The sequence below is a fragment of the Columba livia genome, chromosome 11 (assembly GCF_036013475.1).
Source record: "Columba livia isolate bColLiv1 breed racing homer chromosome 11, bColLiv1.pat.W.v2, whole genome shotgun sequence".
NCBI lineage: Eukaryota > Metazoa > Chordata > Aves > Columbiformes > Columbidae > Columba > Columba livia.
In genome coordinates this window covers 17,583,101-17,591,334 of record NC_088612.1, presented here as the reverse complement: position 1 = coordinate 17,591,334, position 8,234 = coordinate 17,583,101, and positions in this window count along the sequence as shown.

The following is an 8,234-nucleotide window of genomic DNA, read 5'->3' as shown; positions in this document are numbered from 1 at the left end:
GCCTAAATAGCTTAAGCCGGAAACAAAGTGTGTTAGATGCCAGAAGAGGTGTAGGGCTCTCCTTCCACTTCCTTGTGACAGAAGGAAACTCGTTCCTTTGTTACAAGTCCCCACAGCATTACTATGTAATGCTAAATCCAAACGCAGAGAATTGACTTCCTGTGAGCAAACGGGAATATCCTCACAGAGATGCTTTAGTGCCTGCCTTACTTCCTGGGTTAGTCAAGGATCTCTCCCCTCAGGAAGAGGTTATCACAATAGCGGCTAACAGGCTTTTGGGTTTTTCTTCAGAAAGGAGAACTTACATCAGGACATCCTATCACAGTTTGTATAATGAAGTTTGAAGTCAGTTTGGTACAACTTTGTCCAAACTAGCTGACCAGTCACAAGACTATTCTGCTAGAAGGTGTCTACAGTAGGATCATTATAATATCTTATTGTCACATTTTCTCTACTGTGAGCAGTGTAGGGGTATAATACTTCTTGCACTACTAAGTGTATCTCAACATTTTCTCAGGAAGCATTGAGTCGCAAAAAGTTCTGTATATATCCTATCTAATATATGAAAACAAATTCCAAAGGAATACTTTTAATACATACACCTAAAAGTTAATACCCAACAAATGCAAACTGAAACTTCTGAAAAAGCCTATCAAATATAGCAGTTTTTAATATTCATTAAAAAAACAGCTTCTTGACTTCAGCTGAAATAGTGGAAGAAAACTGAGTTGTCTTGCTATTGCAAAGCTTACTGTATTGAAGTAAAAAAATTTTGCACATTTTTCATTAATAGTTTTATTTGAGCAAAATATGGATATTGCTTAGTCTCAGAAAAATAAATAGCTCCACAAAAACCCTCAAAAGTCCAATTATTTTGTTTGCTTTTAAAAACATAATTAACAACCGTTTCTAAAAATAACAGGTAAGACAGTTTCTGATCACAGAGAAGTGAAATGGCACCATCTAGTGACTAACAGATGAGAAAAATCAAGTCAGGAACGCTGTCATTACTTTTGCTTCCTCTCAACACCAAGCATTCAAGTTTGGAAACAATAGCAAAAGGAAATGTAAAAATAAACATGAATGCTGGAACACTTACTATGGAACAAGGAACTGAAAGTGTTATTACTGAAGGATTATTTCTCTACCAAACTAGCTACCTAGAGTCTTTAGTACGTATATATATATAAATGCAATAGTCACACACTACTGACTCAAATACCTTTCCAGGAAAGCCCAATGACTTTTAAGCGATGGTAACAACAGCTTAGTGAGGAGTTTTCTAGCAATTAATGATAACACAGCTGTCAAAATTTGTGAACATAAATCAAGTAACTCTGGATGAATCCAACTCTTCACCAGTAAAATCAAGTAAGGCAGCAGCCTCTTCAATTAACACCACAACGTATTTGCACAGGCACCACCATCCCACATGTGTATGGTCACTGACTCACATGTCCAGCACATCACCCAAAAGCTGCCACCATAGAACACTTCTAAGCTGTTTGTACCGAACCAAACTTTTACGTGCTTCTGTGTGTATTTAATACATACAAAGGCCCGTCTCTCGCTTTGCTAGAAAAGTTTCTAGCAACTCAAAAAAACCCCACGAAAACTCACCACCCCACCCTAAAAAGTGGGACAGGTTGAAATTATAGCATCAGAGAATTATCTTTTTTACACTGTGAGAGACCGAAAATACTTTGTGAAGAACATCACAGTGATCTGTAGCTCTGCTGAATTGTCGCTTATCCGAGCTCCATGGTAGGGCAAAGAATACTACCTATTCCGAATAAAAACAAGATAAATAAGATTAACTGTCTATTGTAACAGGGTTTAAAGTTGTTAAGAAAAGCAGCAGACAGAAGAGCTGGCCTTGCTCCATACTGCTGCCGTCTTCAGCAAGAACAACTAAAAAAAACCCATGATATTCAGGGAAATCACAGCAGGGCAAGTTGCTACAAGCTACTACAGGCATGGACCATATTCCAAGAGCACATGGATAAAATCCTTTCTGGTTAGAACAAGCATTGGGTCAAACAGTATTATCCACTAACTTCAACATACGCAGCTGGCCCAGATCAAATTGTTTCTCTATTTCTATCAACCACTTCACCACACAGATACCTATTTTAGCTTCAGCAGAGCACAGAAACATGTGTTTGAACAGACTGCCCTTCCTCTTTCAACAGTGATTTCAGTTCCAAGTTGAAATTTCTGCCTGCAAGAATGGTTTTCAGCTGACACAGTAAAAATGGGGCTCTTTAATCAGTCTTTCGAGAACACCTGCAGAACTTTTACAAAAAACTGTATGATTTTCCAAATGTGATTTAAACAAAACCACACCAAATCCCCCCAAAACAAAAACAAACAAGAAAACCCTTTATTTTCAAATATGTGAGGGTATTAGTTATAAAAATTGTCACTTGTTTTAACCACCATGGAGACAAACACAGTGCAAGTCCACAGACTCCCATTTGAAATTATTACGTTATGACTTTTGCAATTTCAGCTACAGATGTTGTCATGGGACAAAGAAAGCAAATGCTTCTGGTCATAAGAAGCAGGAAATAAGGAAGACACGTTAGAGTATCTTCTGATTCTAAAACTTTGCATGAATACTCTGAAGGAAAAGATGTGTAAATAATTAAAAGAGAACACGTGAACAAATATGCCTTTTTAGGACTGTTACTGTATTTTCTCTTTAATTTGGTTGCACTAAATTTTTGGTAAGTCAGTGTTCGCCCACTGAGTTAGTTACATAATTAAAAAGAGATACATTAATCTGGTCCCTAAAATTAAAAGGAAAAAAGATAATTTCTACTACTACTTAAAGCTTAATAAGGGGCTTCACTAACAAATTTTAGGACCCTGCACATCTCACAATAAAAGTAGTGGAAAATTTCATTGGAACACTTGCCTGCACTCCAAAGCCCAGTTTTGCTGTAGGTGAACCTCTGCGGGGAGGCCGAGCTCCCTTGTTGGAAACCGCCGATGTACATCAAGAGCGACAGACTTGCCGCGGAGTCTTTCAAGAAGCACTTAAGCATCTGACATCTCTAAAAACACAAAGCACAGACCTTTAGATCTTAAATTCATGAAAGCAGTGAGTGTGGTAGTATATTATCAAGGTATGGGGGGGTCTTTGGTGACCAGCTGAAAATCAGAAGCACAGAGCAATTTTATTAATAGACAGTATCACTTAAAATATTCTAGATATGGTAAACACGCAAAGATGGTCAACATACAGAGGTACTGGCCATCTCAGCCATGTCTATACCTGAATCTTTGATTATTAATGCAACCTAATAATTGGCATTAGTTACCATAACGCACTATTCATCTTGGTCACACAGAAAATGCTATGGACACCATCATGTCTCCACGCAAGACAAACACCTGTCTGTCAAAAAGCTGTCAAAAGCCCAGTGGAATCGGGGATCTACTTCATCGGTATGGAGAAACATACAGTAATCAAAACCGGCACTGGTCACCTTTTCCCCAAAGCAAGATAATTTTGGAAAGATCTTTGGAACACAAATCGAAGTTTTCACTTGTTATTTGGAAACTGAAAATAAAAATAATATCTTGTTCTCTTGGTTTAATATCAGAAATCAACCTCTCGAAAGATAACTGGCAAAAACAACCTTGTTATTGTTTTGCACGTTACTGGAATTATAAAGTGCCACAAAGGTCATTTACTGTTTGAGTTATTAAAGATTACATTTCTGTCATAAAATGGTGACTATAGGGTAAGTACCACAGAACGCTCTGCATGCAATTCCAGGTGAGTGAAGCAAGCTGTGGCTTCTGCACTCAACCACAGCCCTTCACCTGACGTTATACGGCAGTCACAGGACGATGTATCATGGGATCAAAGGCTACCATGTCACACTGCAACCCACTTCTAGAAAACTTACCTGACTCTCTTGGTCTTGTGGTTTCATTTAGGTAGAATTTAAATAGAGAGAAAAAAACACTTTCAAACAACGTATGAAGTATTTAATTCTACAGCCTTAAGCAAAGCACAGCTTGGAAACTTTATTATCATTGAATCACTTTGATCTTTACAGAAAGAGCTACGGTGTCATAAGTTGAAGAAAACTGGCAGGCAGTAATAACATTAACTCCTGAAAACTTCTAAATATGTGGCTGAAAGGGAGTTTGTTCTGATACTAACTTGTAATGAAAGCCATGATAAATAAAATATTAACAACTTTGTTTTAAATTCTTAATTTCCAAGAGGTGGCCCTTACTATGGAAGAAAGTTCAAGGGTTAATTAACAGGGTTAACTCTATTAGCTGTGTTTGATCTCTAGTTTGCATCATATACTCAAATTTAAAAACTAAAGTTCCTAAGCTTTATTGTTTGCTTTAGGGCTGCAATAATTTTATTTTCTATTATTAAACCTAACTTTTGAGAAAGCACACTGCCACAAGAGAACTGCTGATACTGAATTCTGTCGTCTATTTGTCCAATATGATTCCGCACTCAAAGAATCTCCAGTGAACGGGAAATACCACACGACTTACTTCGAAAGCCTGCTGCAGGTAAGTCGGAGTAGTTCCAGGAGCAGAACAGAAACCACCACTCCAAAGACGAGCACGATTTTCCACACTGATGCTTAATGGCTGCCCCAGTGTGCACAGCAACAAACCGCGCAAGGGAAGAAAGCAGCAGGGAGACCAGCCAGACAAAGCCCTGGCATAAAAGAGGCAGGGGAAAAAGCACAAAGAACTGTTATCCATATTACATTTTCCACTGGCATCCGAAATTTCTAACGGCATCTCCATGAGGCAGATAAATGGGTTAGAGAGTTGCAGAGTAAATACCACAAAACAAATAAATTCTAAGGAAGAGTACATTTCCCATGACGAGAAACTATTTTTTTAATTTTAAGAAAAATCAAACTAGCTATTTCCTCTCTGATGTGGAGAGGGTGGTTAAAAAACAGTTAAGTAACTGCATCTATTTATGCAAACTACATTCCTACCGAAAGAGGAAGGACTGCTGTGAGGAAATACAGAAACGCAAGAACAGCTTCTAAAACCACTTTTGGTAGAGTCTGTCTCTTACAGTAGTTATGGTTCTTGGGAATACCTGCCGGGCACCGAAAATCAAACAACAGTGCCTTGAAATGGATTTAAAGGCGCGTATGGAAACGAGGGCCTGCCCGGGCACGGCAGCGGGCGCAGGCCGCGCTGGCAGCCGGGCTGAGGCGGCGGGACAGGCCGGGGACAGGCCGGCCCGGGTGGGACACCCCGGCGGGCACCCCCGGCTGTGTGGTGACCGGGAGGGCGGCCCCACAGAAACGCCAGAGGAGACAGTGCGGGGGCGAGCTGCCGCCGCCATCTCAGAACGCCGCCATCCCCGCTCGGAGGCCCGGCTGGGCCTCACCGAGGCCGAAGCACAGCGGCGGCTGCCCGGGTGGCTGCGGGTGAGGGGAACGGAGTTCAGACCCGACGGATCTGGGCCCGGCGGCTCCTCGCCCCTCCCCGAGGGCGGCTCCGTCACCCCGATGTCAGAACACCGCCGCTCCCGCTGAGGAGACGGGCAGCCGCCGTGAGATGGCCGGTGCCCGCTCCCGCTCCATGCAGCCGGTGCTCGATCTCCGCACCGCGCGGAAAACCGCGAGGTTCGTGCCGGAAAGCAGCACCGGCAGCGGCTCCGCTGCCCTCTGCCCCTGAAGGCGGGGCCGCCGCTTCCCGCCGCCTCTGCCGGTGTCCCCGCAGCCCGGGAGGTTTCCCCGCACCCCGGGCTGCAGCTCCGCCGGGACCCGCGGCGGCCGCGGGGCTGGGGGAGGCACAAGCGGAGCGAGGCCCCGCCGGGCGGGACGCGGGTTCGCGCCCGAGCTGCTCCGGAGACACGGGGGAAAGCGGCCCCACGGGCTGTTCTCCTCCCCTCCCTCGAAACAGATAACATTTCTGCTGAGTAACGTGGCACTCAAAGAACAGTTAATTAACTGAATACTATTTTCAAAGGATTGCCCATCCCTACACTGGGCAGAGCACCGCTATTCTGGAAAATTACTTACAAACAGTACTTAAGACATAGGTGGTGGCCTTTTCCCAGTATTTTATTGGTTCAGAGCATAACTGTGAGCTGTACAAAGTCACTGCATTTCAGGTGAGGAAGCTCAGAAGCAGGACTCATCAGCATTAGACATTAATGTCACGGACAGAACTTGCTGAAGCTTCTTGGAAAGATTCCGTCCGTCATCTAGAATACATACCACAGCTAGTTAGTTGCCATCTTGCCTGGGAAAGAAAAAAATAAATAGATAAATAAATAAAAGCAACCCTGAGAATTTGCCAACAGCCTCGAAAATAGATTAAATAGTCAACTTTTTATTTTTTAAAAAGCATCATTGATACAATAACTTGCACTTCACTTGTAGTTAGTTGGGTAAGTAAAGGCTGAAACATTGCCAGCGTGGACAAAATAGTGCTAAAAGTGTCAGAAATTGTGAACGCAAGCAGTTGAGAAAGGCACCTTCCATTTTCTATCCCAAGATAAGCATGTTCACAGTCTGTTTATGCTAAACCAAGTCAGAAAGGTGAGGACAAGGGTAACGCCTCCCTGATGAATCAAACCCCCTCAGTGTGAGACCAGTGGCCACCCCCAGGCTGGAGCTGTGTCACCGACACTCCCGGGGAGCTGCGCCATGAGCAGAGAAAGTCACAACTGCAGGAAGCCATCGCACCACCCACGCAAGTATTCAAAACTAAATAGGGTGAATTCTCAACACTTAGTGCGCGTTTACAGAATTCCTGTTCACTTGGAAGTCAGTACCTTGTATTCAGTAGTAGAGTTCAAGTTACACACGCTTTCCACAGTTCATTAAACGTGCTAATTCCCTAATTCCTCAGGTGAGGAACATGCTTGTATCCTGCTCAAAACTTAGAACGTGATTTAGCAAACTGAAGGAACAATATGTACCGAATATGTGCTCAGAGGAATTTACACAACATTTGTTCGCACCAGAAGCTTAATACCGATGTGCTCTGCTAAAGACAGTAACATTTTTGAAGCAACTACAAAACATCCTGGAGCACTAAAAATTCTCTTCAGTATGTTTTGCATTCCATTCTATGCCCTTTCTTTAAACCTCTAGGTGTCAAGAATAAGCTTATGCAACATAAAATCTTCATTTGTGTATCTCTTGAAGATCAGAATCTTTCCAAAGAAAAATTATTTTAAAATCTTGTATTATATTGATTTTGGTATAGTTCAAGAGCACCAAAGAGCCGCTAGTTACCTAAGTTGGAAAAAAAATCATTTAGGAAGAAGGTGATTTACCAGATTATAAAAGCTGGATACATTCATTCTATGTGTGTACCAACAACTTGCCTCTGGTCTACAAGTGTGCACTATTTGTATAGCAATTCCTCGTCTGCAGCCAAAAATAGATCCAGGAACTGTAATAAATCACCAATTTCAAGCAGAGTAAGCATGCTTGCTATTTCCTTTCAACAAACAGAGAATGCAAACGTATTTAAAATGTTATTGGGGTGCAGATGCAGGCCACTGCTTCTGTGAGAACTGAGAGACTTGCAGAAGAGATTTTAGGACTGCTGAGCATCTAGAACCAGTTCAGATCAAGGGGATCTGCAAGATAATGTTTAAACAGCTGGTCCTAAAGCAGCAAACTTGTCTGCCAGAAGAAAAAAGAGAGTAATAATAATAATAATAATAATGTGTAACAAGAATGTAACTCTAGCTTTCTGTTGAGGTAAAGAGCCAATACATCCCTTCAGCTAAACAGTTCATTAGATGAACAAGTAAAAAGCACCAACTTTAGAAGCTACTTGTCATCCATGTGTTTCAAATTTATTCCTTAGGGTGCCCACTTGGGTGTCTCAACCACTAATCTGCTTTTATCTTGAGCAGACAAAACCATTCCTTCCTTAGGTTCACTCATTTTCATACCCACTGTAACTGACAAACCAGAGTAATTTGAAACTGAAGAACTATATATATATATATATATATAAACAGTCAACAGATATTCCTGTCAAATCCCTCTGTATTCAGTGTAGAAGGAAGCTGGACAAACAATATTTGCTATATTAATTCATGATATTTGTGCCTCAGGTAACTTCTAAACCTTTCACATAACCCTGATTTAAAGCAAAACAAAAAAGAAAACATTAACAGCCAAAGTGATTAGATAATTCTTAGTCAAACTAGAGATTGTGTCTCATGTTACCTTTACTGGTATTGCCAGAAGTCA